The 13,656-nt window shown below is 45.9% G+C and overlaps 1 long non-coding RNA gene across 1 annotated transcript; it reads right to left on the reverse strand.

Annotated features, from left to right (window-relative positions):
• Positions 1–1,266: 1,266 nt before the first annotated feature.
• Positions 1,267–11,781, reverse strand: LOC116989824. The gene is made up of 4 exons (XR_004416329.1): positions 11,768–11,781; positions 5,062–5,084; positions 4,846–4,964; positions 1,267–1,317 (listed from the first exon to the last, which is right to left on the reverse strand). It is a non-coding gene; the product is annotated as an uncharacterized LOC116989824 (long non-coding RNA).
• Positions 11,782–13,656: the final 1,875 nt, after the last annotated feature.

The raw sequence follows: 13,656 nt of genomic DNA on the forward strand, positions 1-13,656 counted from the left end.
CCAGAGAATACAAGCCCAGTCGATCCATTCTTTCACCATATGTCAATAGACAATACACAATAGGTGGGACCTTATCAAATGATTTATGAAACTCCAAGTACACTACATCCACCGGCCCGCACATTAACATTATCCTACACACACTAGGGACAATTTACATTTACACCAAGGCCACTTAAACTACAAACCTGTACGTCTTTGGCGAGTGGGAGGAAAATCGAAGATCTCGGAGTAAACCCACGCAGGTCACGGGGAGAACGTACAAGCTCCGTACAGACAGCACCTGTAGTCGGGATCGAACCCGGGTCTCTGGCGCTGTGAGGCAGCAACTCTACCGCTGTCCCACCTTGCACCGACTGTTGTATTACAACCGCCCTTTAAATCATTAAATGATGTTAATGTCGTGGGCAGCTCGAAGCACCCGCTCATTGACTGTCAAAGCAAAGTTTACAACAATTTCCTCCCCCCTTGGGCTTGACCCCATTCTTCCAAAGATCCGTTCCGAATAAAACGAATCTGTTGTGTGGAGAACAAATGCTGCAAACTCGCTGTAAATTCACAGAGTGGGCGGACTTTAGGACCCGGGGGAGCCCGGAGCTCAGGACCCGCCGCCCGCGGCTGCTGCTGAACCCGCGGGAAGGGAGTTGTCTCAATCTTTATTTCACACAAGTAATTTCTGTTCCGTTGCCGGACGCGGTTAACGCGTTAAAATGAACGGATCGACAGACAGACAGACAGCTCTGATTTCAGTTGCTGTTTATTTCACTCTTCCCACGTTTACATTTTACAAACCCGGAGCGGAACCGGAGCAGATTCTCAGCCACTGGTTTACATCAGAAGTCCTGAAGAGAGGATAACGTTTCTCCGTGAATTTATTCCCAGTGAAGGTGTGGAGATGGGACTTGGTGTCCGCGTCGTAAAATGAAACTGTCCCGGACTCGTAACTGAGATAAACTCCCACCCTCCCGGGGATGGGACGGGCGGGGAGAGGGGATGGAGGGGAGGTGAATGCATCAAACCCGTCACCCCACCGCTCGATGATCCAGACTCCAGTCTCCGGGGTCCGTGTGATCGGTCTCTTCCTCTCCACAGACTCTGCGGCGACTCCCAGACTCCAGTACCGACTCCCCGCCACCTCCACCTCCCAGTAATGTCTCCCCGATGTGAATCCCTCCGATCCCAGCACACACCCATACACTGTAAACCTCTTCCCGGTGTCAGGGAGACTCCTCTCGGTCCGGGTCAGTCTCACCCTCTTCCGATCCTCAGACACCTCGAGCCGCGCATGCGCTGTTTCCACATCCAGGGTGACGGAGACTGGGGGGAGAAGCAGAGAATCAGAGAGTCCCCGGGGGTCGGGGGGAGACTCGGGCACAGGCGGGCGGACAACTGAAACCTTGCCAGGGGTGTCACCCACAACAACACCGGGTGGACAACACACATCTCTCCAAGAGCATTTATCCAGCGATGGAGAGGGGGAGTTCGTGAGGCGGGGAGGGTGTACGGGGAGGACGAGTGACAATAGGCAATAGACAATAGGTGCAGGAGGAGGCCATTCGGCCCTGCGAGCCAGCACCGCCATTCAATGTGATCATGGCTGATCATCCCCAATCAGTACCCTGTTCCTGCCTTCTCCACATATCCCCTGACTCCACAGATTCACAACTCTCTTGGTGAAAAAGTGTTTCCTCATCCCCGTTCTAAATTATGGCCCCAGGTTCTGGACTCCTCCAACATCAGGAACATGTTTCCTGCCTCTAGCGTGTCCAATCCCTTAATAATCTTATATGTTTCAATAAGATCCCCAGCCGCTCCATTCTCTCAGCATATGTCAGTCCCGCCATCCCGGGAATTAACCTGGTGAACCTACGCTGCACTCCCTCAATAGCAAGAATGTCGTTTCTCAAATTTGGAGATCAAAACTGCACACAATACTCCAGTTGTGGTCTCACTAGAGTCCTATACAAATGCAGAAGGTCCTATTTGCTGCTATACTCAACTCCTCTTGTTATGAAGGCCAACATGCCATTCACTTGCTTCACTGCCTGCTGTACCTGCATGCTTACTTTCAGTGACAGATGAACAAGGACCTCTAGATCTCTTTGTACTCCCCCCTTTCCCAACTTGACACCATTCAGATAATAATCTGCCTTCTGGTTTATGCCACCAAAGGGGTTAACATCACATTTATCCACAATAAACTGCATCTGCCCACTCACCCAACGTGTCCAAGTCACCCTGCATCCTCAAAGCATCCCCCTCACAGTTCACACTGCCACCCAGCTTTGTGTCATCTGCAAATTTGCTAATGTTACTTTGAATCCCTTCATTCAAATCACTGATGTATATTGTAAATATTTGCGGTCCCAGCACCGAGCCTTGCAGTACCCCACTAGTCACTACCTGCCATTCTGAAAGGGACCCGTTAATCCCTACTCTTTGTTTTCTGTCTGCCAACCACTTCTCTATCCATGTCAGCACTCTACCCCCATTACCATGTACTCTAATTTTGCCCACTAATCCCCTGTGTGGGACCTCATCAAATAGTTTCTGAAGTACAGGTACACTACATCCACTGGGTCTCCCTTGTCCATTTTCCCAGTTACATCCTCAAAAAATTCCAGAAGATCAGTCAAGCATGACTTCCCCCTTGTAAATCCATGCTGACTCGGACCGATCCTGTCACTGCTATCCAAATGTGCCGCTATTTCATCTTTTATAGTTCTTCAGAAGACCACTCTTCAGGCAGATATTCAAATATCCTGCCAGTAGATGGCGAGGGAGAGGCAGATTGGAAGATGAGGAGTCGTATGTGAGTGGTAATTAGAGGTGGTTAAAGAGGATGTAGAGATGTGGGGTGGAGTTGCCGTGATCATACTGAACGGGAGTGGACTGGACGGGCGAGGCAATCTGCTACTGTTTACTTGCTTTCTTTAGTGGAGGGTGGATTTGATGTGTCTGTACAACCAAGAACACTCTGATCTCATGGTGAAGCAATATATGAATGTCACTGAGGGACTTGACAATGTTTTACATGTAAGGCTGGTCCATAAAACAAAGGCAGGTGGGATCCAAGATGAGTTGGTAAAATGGACCCACAATTGACTTGGTGGTTGGAGGTAGAAGGTAGCGGTAGAAGGATGATTTTGCTGCCTGGAGGTCTGGGACTGGTGGTGTGCAGCAGAGATCGGTGCTGCAACCTTTGCTGTTTATTTTATGTTTTCATGGCTTGGATGTGAATGTAGGAGGTGTGACTACAAAGTTTGTGGAGAACGGGTAATGTTGTGGATAACAAGGAAACCTGTCAAAGTCTGCAGCAGGATATAGGCTGGATCATTGAAACCTTCTTGTCATGCAGCGATATCATTACTGGAGGACACAGTTGTCTTCACACTAAGAGTTGTTAATACCAGGAATATTTTGCCAGAGGAGGTGATGGAATTAGATGTAATCACTACATCTAAGAGGCATTGCGATTTAGCAAACGAGGTGTAGAATAATACGGTTCTAATGTGGGCAAATGGGATTTGTGTGGCTGTGGAAAAAGGTGGACAAGCATGTGATGGGCCGAAAGGGCCTGACTCTGTAATGTACAACCATGGTTCTCTGGCTCCAAGAGCACTGAATGACTGATTATCCACAGCCATCGGTACAGAAAATTCCAAAGGTTGCCCAGTCTCTGCGTGCAGTAATGTCTCCTTGTCTCTGTCCTAAATGGTCCAGCCCTCATTCTGAGAGGATGTCCGCTGGTTCCAGACCCTTCAGACAGGGGAAACATCCTCCCTGCATCTAGCCCACTGAGCCCTGTAGGAACTTTGTGTTTCCCAGAGATCTCCTCAAATATACCTGAACTCTCGAGTACACAGGCCTAGTCTACTCAATCTCACCCCACACAGCAAACTCATTGTCCCAGGAACAAGTATTGTTAATCTTTGCTGCATTTCCTCAGTGTCAAGAAGAATGTTATCTGAGAGTAAATGGGATCCCTGTGAACTGGGCCACTGGGCTCAGGAACGGCAGGTGGGATTTATTCATGTGAAGGTGAGGTGATGCACTTTGCTGAGACAAACCAGGGCAGGACATACACAGTAAACGGGGAACTTTATAGAACTGAGAGATCTCGGGCTGCAGGTACACAGTGCCATGGAAGATGCAACAGTGACAGGCAGGGTGGTGAAGAATGTGTTTGTCACTCATGCTTTATAGGTCAGGATATTAAATACAGCGTTTGACACAATGAGGTTGATTGTATATTGGAGAGGGTGGTAAAGGATTTAAAATAATTTCATCAGGTCTGTAGGGCTGGGTTACAAGGAGACTTGGGCAGGCAGGGACATTTGTCTTTGGAGCCCATCAGAATGCTTTTATAGGCCTTGTATGAGATCTAGATAAGGTGCATAGCCACAGTATTTTACACAAGGTAGGAGAGTTTAAACCCAGAGTGCATCATTGTAAGGTGAGAGTGGTAACAGTAAAAAGGAGCAGTTTTTTCAGTCAATGCGTAGTGTATGTGTGGAACGAACTGACAGAGGAAGTGGACAACAATGACGACATTTTACAGACAGTTGGGTAGAGACGTGAATAAGAAAGACTTGGAAGAATATGAGTCAGACTTAGGCAAGTGGGACTAGCTTGGTTGGGCAACTTGGTTGGCAGGGTCATGTTGAGTCATAGGGCCTGTTTCTGTGCAACATCACACTCTGTCTGTGATGCTTTTCTGCAGCTGTGTTTGGTGGAAGATCAAATCTTCAATTTCCCTTCAGTCCAAAATACCATTAATGTTTGCATCTACGCATAACTTAAAGATGTCAGAAACAAGAACAATGGAAAAGGTATAAGCTTTACCTTGCTTGATGGCATCAGGTGTTTCTGCCAATACCGTGTTGTACAAAAAATGATTTTCAAATTTTTCAATCAGCAAGTTATCATCTACCACCGACAGTGGTTTATCTTCATCACGAACCCTGCAAATATTTAACAGCTGGTTATAAACTGAACATTAGAAATATATTGGGCTGTTCAACAAAAACTTACAATGTTCCCATCAAGAGTATGTCCTACCTTTGCTTGCGACCAGCTTCCTCCTGAAAGAAATAAAACACAAATCTCAATTGACTGAGATGGACCGTCCTCATCCCGACAGCGGGAATTTCACCAAATTCCTACAACATTCTGATAATTCCCATTTCCCAACTCTTATCACCACTGTCATGCAGCCAGAAAGCGGATATTGCCACAGAGATGTAGAACGATGGGGGAAAGCACATGGAATGTTCATGAGAATGACGCCATAACTCAGAGGATGGAACTCAATGCAAAGATAGACACAAAAAGCTGGAGTAACTCAGCGGGACAGGCAGCAGCTCTTGAGAGAAGGAAGGGGTGTCATTTTGGGTCAAGGCCCTTCTTCAGACTACGGATCTCGACCCGAAATGTCACCCATTCTTTGTCTCCAGAGGTGCTGCCTGTCCCGCTGAGTTACTCCAGCTTTTTGTGTCTATCTTTGGTTTAAACCAGCATCTGCAGTTCCTTCTTACACAGAACCGGATATACAGTGGCTTGCAAAAGTATTCATACCCCTTGAACTTTTCCACATTTTGTCACGTTACAACCACAAACGTAAATGTATTTTATTGGGATTTTATGTGATAGACCAACACAAAGTGGCGCTTAATTGTGAAGTGGAAGGAAAATGTTACATGGTTTTTAAATTTTTTTACAAATAAAAAACTGAAAAGTGTGGCGTGCTAAAGTATTCAGCCCCCTTTACTCTGATACCCCTAAATAAAATCTAGTGCAACCAATTGCTTCAGAAGTCACCTAATTAGTAAATAGAGTCCACTTGTGTGTAATCTAATCTCAGTATAAATACAGCTTGACTAATCTTCTTGAATTTTTTGAAGAGGTTACTAGGGAAATTGACGAGGGTAAAGCAGTGGATGTTGTCTATATGGACTTTAGTAAGGCCTTTGACAAGGTTCCTCATGGAAGGTTGGTTAAGAAGGTTAAACTGTTGGGTATAAATGCAGGAATAGCAAGATGGATTCAGCAGTGGCTGAATGGGAGAAGCCAGAGGGTAATGGTGGATGGCTGTTTGTCGGGTTGGAGGCAGGTGACTAGTGGGGTGCCTCAGGGATCTGTGTTGGGTCCTTTGTTGTTTGTCATGTACATCAATGATCTGGATGAAGGGGTGGTAAATTGGATTAGTAAGTATGCAGATGATACCAAGATAGTGTGTGGCCCCTGTTGTGGATAATGAAGAGGATTTCCAAAGTCTACAGAGTGATTTAGGCCATTTGGAAAAATGGGCTGAAAGATGGCAGATGGAGTTTAATGCTGATAAATGTGAGGTGTTACACCTTGGCAGGACAAATCAAAATAGGACGTACATGATAAATGGTAGGGAATTGAAGAATACAGTTGAACAGAGGGATCTGGGAATAACCGTGCATAGTTCCTTGAAGGTGGAATCTCATATAGATAGGGTGGTAAAGAAAGCTTTTGGTATGCTAGCCTTTATAAATCAGAGCATTGAGTATAGAAGCTGGGATGTAATGTTAAAATTGTACAAGGCATTGGTGAGACCAAATCTGGAGTATGGTGTACAATTTTGGTCGCCCAATTATAGGAAGGATCTCAACAAAATAGAGAGAATACGGAGGAGATTTACTAGAATGTTGCCTGGGTTTCAACAACTAAGTTACAGAGATAGGTTGAATAAGTTAGGTCTTTATTCTCTGGAGCGCAGAAGGTTAAGGGGGGGACTTGATAGAGGTTTTTAAAATGATGAGAGGGATAGACAGAGTTGATGTGATCAAGCTTTTCCCTTTGAGAATAGGGAAAATTCAAACAAGAGGACATGACTTCAGAATTAAGGGACAGAAGTTTAGCGGTAACATGAGGGGGAATTTCTTTACTCAGAGAGTTGTAGCGGTGTGGAATGAGCTTCCAGTGGAAGTGGTGGCAGCAGGTTCGTTGGTATAATTTAAAAATAAATTGGATAGGCATATGGATGAGAAGGGAATGGAGGGTTATGGTATGAGTGCAGGCAGGTGGGACTAAGGGAAAAAAGTTGTTCGGCACGGACTTGTAGGGCCGAGATGGCCTGTTTCCGTGCTGTAATTGTTATATGGTTATATGGTTATAGCTGTTCTGTAAAGGCCTCAGAGGTTTGTTAGAGAACATTAGTGAACAAACAGCATCATGAAGCCCAAGGAACACACCAGACAGGTCAGGGATAAAGTTGTGGAGAAGTTTAAAGCAGGGTTAGGTTATAAAAAAAATCCCAAGCTTTGAACATCTCACGTAGCACTGTTCAATCCATCATCCGAAAATGGAAAGAGTATGGCACAACTGCAAACCTACCAAGACATGGCCGTCCACCTAAACTGACAGGCCGGGCAAGGAGAGCATTGATCAGAGAAGCAGCCAAGAGGACCATGGTGACTCTGGAGGAGCTGCAGAGATCCACAGCTCAGGTGGGAGAATCTGTCCACAGGACAACTATTAGTCGTGCACTCCACAAATCGGGCCTTTATGGAAGAGTGGCAAGAAGAAAGCCATTGTTGAAAAAAAGCCATAAGAAGTCCCGTTTGCAGTTTGCCACAAGCCATGTGGGGGACACAGCAAACATGTGGAGGAAGGTGCTCTGGTCAGATGAGACCAAAATTGACGTTTTTGGCCTAAATGCAAAACGCTATGTGTGGCAGAAAACTAACACTGCACATTACCCTGAACACACATCCCCACTGTGAAACATGGTGGCGGCAGCATCATGCTGTGGGGATGCTTTTCTTGAGCAGGGACAGGGAAGCTGGTCAGAATCGATGGGAAGATGGATGGAGCCAAATACAGGGCAATCTTGGAAGAAAACCTGTTAGAGTCGGCAAAAGACTTGAGACTGGGGCGGAGGTTCACCTTCCAGCAGGACAACGACCCTAAACATACAGCCAGAGCTACAATGAAATGGTTTAGATCAAAGCATATTCATGTGTTAGAATGGCCCAGTCAAAGTCCAGACCTAAATCCAATTGAGAATCTCTGGCAAGACTTGAAAATTGCAGTTCACAGATGCTCTCCATCCAATCTGACTGAGCTTGAGCTATTTTGCAAAGAAGAATGGGAAAAATTTCAGTCTCTAGATGTGCAAAGCTGGTAGAGACATACCCCAAAAGACTTGCAGCTGTAATTGCAGCGAAAGGTGGTTCCACAAAGTATTGACTCAGGGGGGCTGAATACTTTTGCATGCCACACTTTTCAGTTTTTTATTTGTAAAAAAATTTGAAAACCATGTATCATTGTCCTTCCACTTCACAATGATGCACCGCTTTGTGTTGGTCTATCACATAAAATCCCAATAAAATACATTTACGTTTGTGGTTGTAGTGACAAAAGTGGAAAAGTTCAAGGTGTATGAAACCTTTTGCAAGCCACTGTAGATGATCAATCTGATGTGTGTGTGCGCCACGTTCTAGATTTCAATGTTAATCCCCACAATGTGGTCATGGCTGATCTAGCCCAGGACTGAACTCCTCCTCTTTGCCCCATTCCCTTCGATTACAATTCCCCGAATTTTCAAAATGTATCTACCTCTGGTATAAATACGTCTAACATGTAAAACCTCTCACAGTCTCTAGGTTGGAGAATCCCAGATATTCACTGCCCTCTGCCCATTCTGTGGTCCTTGGGATCATAGAAACATAGAAAATAGGTGCAGGAGTAGGCTATTCGGCCCTTCGAGCCTGCACCGCCATTCAATATGATCATGTATCTCTCAGTATCCTGTCAGTATCCAACTCAGTATCCTGTACCTGCCTTCACTCCATACCCCCTGATCCCTTTAGCCACAAGGGCCACATCTAACTCCCTCTTAAATATAGCCAATGAACTGGCCTCAACTACCTTCTGTGGCAGAGAATTCCAGAGATTCACCACTGTGTGAAAAATGTTTTCCTCGTCTCGGTCCTAAAAGATTTCCCCCTTATCCTTAAACTGTGACCCCTTGTTCTGGACTTCCCCAACATCGGGAACAATCTTCCTGCATCTAGCCTGTCCAACCCCTTAAGAATTTTGTAAGTTTCTATAAGATCCCCCCTCAATCTTCTAAATTCTAGTGAGTACAAACCAAGTCTATCCAGTCTTTCTTCATATGAAAGTCCTGACATCCCAGAAATCAGTCTGGTGAACCTTCTCTGTACTCCCTCTATGGCAAGAATGTCCTTCCTCAGATTAGGAGACCAAAACTGTACGCAATACTCCAGGTGTGGTCTCACCAAGACCCTGTACAACTGCAGTAGAACCTCCCTACTCCTATAATCAAATCCTTTTGCTATGAATGCTAACATACCATTCGCCTTCTTCACTGCCTGCTGCACCTGCATGCCTACTTTTAATGACTGGTGTACCATGACAACCAGGTCTTGTTGCATCTCCCCCTTTCCTAATCGCCCACCATTCAGATAATAGTCTACTTTCCTGTTTTTGCCACCAAAGTGGATAACCTCACATTTATCCACATTATATTGCATCTGCCATGCATTTGCCCACTCACCCAGCCTATCCAAGTAACGTTGCAGCCTCCTAGCATCCTCCACACAGCTAACACTGCCCCCCAGCTTCGTGTCATCCGCAAATTTGGAGATGTTGCATTCAATTCCCTCGTCCAAATCATTAATATATATCGTAAATAGCTGGGGTCCCATCACTGAGCCTTGCGGTACCCCACTAGTTACTGCCTGCCATTGTGAAAAGGACCGTTTACTCCTACTCTTTGCTTCCTGGCTGCCAGCCAGTTCTCTATCCACATCAAAACTGAACCCCCAATAACGTGTGCTTTAAGTTTGTATACTAATCTCTTATGTGGGACCTTGTCGAAAGCCTTCTGAAAGTCCAGATATACACATCCACTGGTTCTCCCTTATCCACTCTACTAGTTACTTCCTCGAAAAATTCTATAAGATTCGTCAGACATGATTTACCTTTCATAAATCCATGCTGACTTTGTCCAATGATTTCACCACTTTCCAAATGTGCTGCTATCCCATCTTTAACAAATGATTCTAGCAGTTTCCCCACTACCGACGTTAGACTAACTGGTCTGTAATCCCCCATTTTCTCTCTCCCTCTCTTTTTAAAAAGTGGGGTTACATTAGCTACCCTCCAATCCTCAGGAACTACTCCAGAATCTAAAGAGTTTTGAAAAATTATCACTAATGCATCCACTATTTCTGGGGCTACTTCCTTAAGTACTCTGGGATGCAGCCTATCTGGCCCTGGAGATTTATCAGCCTTTAATCCATTCAATTTACCTAACACCACATCCCGGCTAACCTGGATTTCACTCAGTTCCTCCATCTCATTTGACCCCCCGGTCCCCTGCTATTTCCGGCAGATTATTTATGTCTTCCTTAGTGAAGACAGAACCAAAGTAGTTATTCAATTGGTCTGCCATGTCCTTGTTCCCCATGATCAATTCACCCGTTTCTGACTGCAAGGGTCCCACATTTGTTTTAACTGATCTTTTTCTCTTCACATATCTATAAAAGCTATTGCAGTCAATTTCTATGTTCCCTGCCAGTTTTCTTTCATAATCTATTTTCCCTTTCCTAATTAAGCCCTTTGTCCTCCTCTGCTGGACTCTGAATTTCTCCCAGACCTCTGGTAGGCTGCTTTTTCTGGCTAATTTGTACGCTTCATCTTTTGTTTTGATACTATCCCTGATTTCCCTTGTTATCCACCGATGCACTACCTTCCCTGATTTATTTTTTTGCCAAACTGGGATGAACAATTGTTGTAGTTCATCCATGCAGTCTTTAAATGCCTTCCATTGCATATCCACCGTCAACCCATTAAGAATCAATTGCCTGTCTATCTTGGCCAATTCACGTCTCATACCCTCAAAGTTACCTTTCTTTAGGTTCAGGACCCTTGTTTCTGAATTAACAATGTCACTCTCCATCCTAATGAAGAACTCAACCATATTATGGTCACTCTTGGCCAAGGGGCCACGCACAACAAGACTGCTTACTAACCCTTCCTCATTACTCAATACCCAGTCTAGAATAGCCTGCTCTCTCGTTGGTTCCTCTACATGTTGGTTTAGAAAACTATCCCGCATACATTTCAAGAAATCCTCTTCCTCAGCACCCCTGCCAATTTGAGATTGAATGTAGATTGAAGTCACCTATTATAACTGTTTTACGTTTGTTGTACGCATTTCTAATTTCCTGTTTGATGCCATCCCCAACTCCGCTACTACTGTTAGGTGGCCTGTACACAACTCCCATTAGCGTTTTCTGCCCCTTAGTGTTTCGCAGCTCTACCCATACCGATTCCACATCCTCCAAACTAATGTCCTGCCTTTCTATTGCGTTAATCTGCTCTCTAACCAGCAACGCTACCCCACCTCATTTCCCTTTCTGTCTATCCCTCCTGAATATTGAATATCCCTGGATGTTCAGCTCCCAGCCTTGGTTACCCTGGAGCCATGTCTCTGTAATCCCAACTATATCATATCAGATATAGGATCACCTGTCATTGTTCTAAACGCTACAGAACACAAACACCTCTCTACATCCCGGCCAGGCAGTCCTGAGATCCCATAGATTATACGGGAGGCCAATTAGTTCGGGAACAACAACAGCTGAAACAGATTAAACATTTACCTAGTTCTGAATTACTGATAAATGCTGCATTTATTTCTGAAATGTCACCCACCATTTTGTGACTGTGCACTTTCACTTCACCAAACTGTAGTGTAACCCCTCACCTTCAGAAACACCAGACTGTCTTTTTGATCCAGCTGTTGCTGCAACTTTAAGAGTTCCTCCTGAATGGAATTTAAACTCTCTTGAATCTCTCCAAGATTTTTCTCCATTGTATTTAGAATCTTCTTCTCATCCTCTCGGATATATACCAGTGCGCGCTGCTCTTTCTCAATGAGAATCTTGTGCTGTTCAGCAAACTGGGATGTAATCTTGGACTGAAGGTTGTGTGACTGTTCCTGTGAAATGAAAGGTGAAAATCAACATATAATGTCACTGTGTTTAAGAAAGAACTGCAGATGTTGGAAAATCGAAGGTAGACAAAAATGCTGGAGAAACTCAGCGGGTGCAGCAGCATCTATGGAGCGAAGGAAATAGGCAACATTTTGGGCCGAAACCATTCTTCAGACTGATGTAGGGTGGGGTGGGGGTGGGGGGAGAAGAAAGGAGAAAGGTAGAGGAGGAGCCGGAGGGCCGAGGGAGAGCCTAGAAGGGGAGGAGACAGCAAGGGCTACCGGAAATTGGAGAAGTCAATGTTTATGCCGCTAGGGTGCAGACTGCCCAAGCGGAATATGAGGTGCTGCTCCTCCAATTTCCGGTGGTGCTCACTCTGGCCATGGAGGAGTGAGCACTTAAATACACCTGGACCATTTCCGACACTTTCCTATCATTTCTTGACCTCACTATCTCCATCGCAGGTGATGGACATCTGACCAACATCCACTATAAACCCACTGACTCCCATGGCTATCTAGACTACACTTCTTCCCACCCTGCTTCCTGTAAGGACTCCATCTTCTACTCCCAATTCCTCCGTCTACGCCGCATCTGCTCCCAGGATGAGGTGTTCCACACCAGGGCATCGGAAATGTCCTCATTCTTCAGGGAACGGGGGTTCCCCTCCCCTACTATAGATGAGGCTCTCACCAGGGTCTCTTCAATACCCCGTAACTCTGCTCTCTCTCCCCATCCCCCCACTTGTAACAAGGGCAGAGTCCCACAAGTCGTCACCTTTCACCCCACTAGCCGTCACATACAACAAATAGTCCTCCGTCATTTTCGCCACCTCTGTGACCCCACCACTGGCCACATCTTCCCATCTCCCCCCGTCTGCTTTCCGCAGAGGCCACTCCCTCCGTAACTCCCTGGCAATTCTCCCCTTCCCACCCGCACCACCCCCTCCCCGGGCACTTTCCCTTGCAACCACAAGAGACGCTACACTTGCCGCTTTACCTCCCCCAACTCCATTCAAGGACCCAAGCAGTCGTTCCAGGTGTGACAGAGGTTCACCTGCATCTCCTCCAACCTCATCTATTTCATCCGCTGCTCTAGATGTCAGCTGAACTACATCGGTGAGACCAAGCGCAGGCTTGGCGATCGCTTCGCACAACACCTCCGCTCAGTCCGCAATAATCAGCCTGATCTCCCGGTGGCTCAGCACTTCAACTCCCCCTCCCATTCCCAATCTCAATCCGACCTTTCTGTCCTGGGCCTCCTCCATGGCCAGAGTGAGCACCACCGGAAATTGGAGGAGCAGCACCTCCTCATATTCCGCTTGGGCAGTCTGCACCCTAGCAGCATAAACATTGACCTCCAATTTCCGGTAGCCCTTGCTGTCTCCTCCCCTTCTCAGCTCTCGGGCTCCTCCTCGTCCTTTCTCCTTTCTTCTCCCCACCCCCACCCCACATCAGTCTGAAGAAGGGTTTCAGCATGAAATGTTGCCTATTTCCTTCGCTCCATAGATGCTGCACCCGCTGAGTCTCTCCAGCATTTTTGTCTACATATAATGTCACCAATTGTGTTTCTTCACGACTTTAACTGTGACATTTGCCCGGTACATTTTTTATTTACTTTGGCCAATCAATAGCTTCTCTAAATGCTTCTGAAATATCGT

Source organism: Amblyraja radiata, chromosome 30, assembly GCF_010909765.2.
Source record: "Amblyraja radiata isolate CabotCenter1 chromosome 30, sAmbRad1.1.pri, whole genome shotgun sequence".
In the NCBI taxonomy this organism is placed as follows: Eukaryota; Metazoa; Chordata; class Chondrichthyes; order Rajiformes; family Rajidae; genus Amblyraja; species Amblyraja radiata.